The 623-nt window shown below is 27.4% G+C and overlaps 1 non-coding gene across 1 annotated transcript; it reads left to right on the top strand.

Annotated features, from left to right (window-relative positions):
- Positions 1-462: 462 nt before the first annotated feature.
- Positions 463-535, top strand: Trnaf-gaa. Its single transcript has one exon. It is a non-coding gene; the product is annotated as a tRNA-Phe (tRNA).
- Positions 536-623: the final 88 nt, after the last annotated feature.

The raw sequence follows: 623 nt of genomic DNA, 5'->3' as shown, positions 1-623 counted from the left end.
GATGAGATACAGCGAAGTCTGCAAACTAAGTGACCGACATTTATCTTACCCTACTCGTGAATTTGTAAAAGATTTTCATATGAAAATTGCTGTGAAGAAATATTTTATTTAATCTATACATATGTTTTATGTTGAAGATAAATAAAATATACGCAATCGGTACATAAAAAGTTATGTAAATATTTTTCTTTGCTATTTTACATTTATTTAGTAAAAACGATATGTTAAAAAAATACAATTATTATAATATTGTGGACTAAATTAAGAAACATTTGTTAACTGTGGGTCCCGCAAATATTTATGTTTTTTTCGTTCAAACTAGGAATCTATAGCATTCGTATTTTTATAAACCAGAGTAACTAATAACCTTTCAGCTTTTGTTAAATACAATAACAAATACCATGTTTTTTGAGAAAATCTTTGTTATTCTTTCTGTACTTAAAATTGTAAATATGTATTGTAGCCGAAATAGCTCAGTTGGGAGAGCGTTAGACTGAAGATCTAAAGGTCCCTGGTTCGATCCCGGGTTTCGGCACATAAAATTTTTATTATTGTTTTGCAATTTTGCACCCAAATATAATAACTAAAGAAAAGCAAAAAAATGCTATAATTGTTTTTACAAT

The sequence above is a fragment of the Papilio polytes genome, unplaced genomic scaffold (assembly GCF_000836215.1).
Source record: "Papilio polytes unplaced genomic scaffold, Ppol_1.0 DF822845.1, whole genome shotgun sequence".
Classification (NCBI taxonomy): Eukaryota; Metazoa; Arthropoda; class Insecta; order Lepidoptera; family Papilionidae; genus Papilio; species Papilio polytes.
This window is presented reverse-complemented; position numbering and strand designations above follow the sequence as displayed.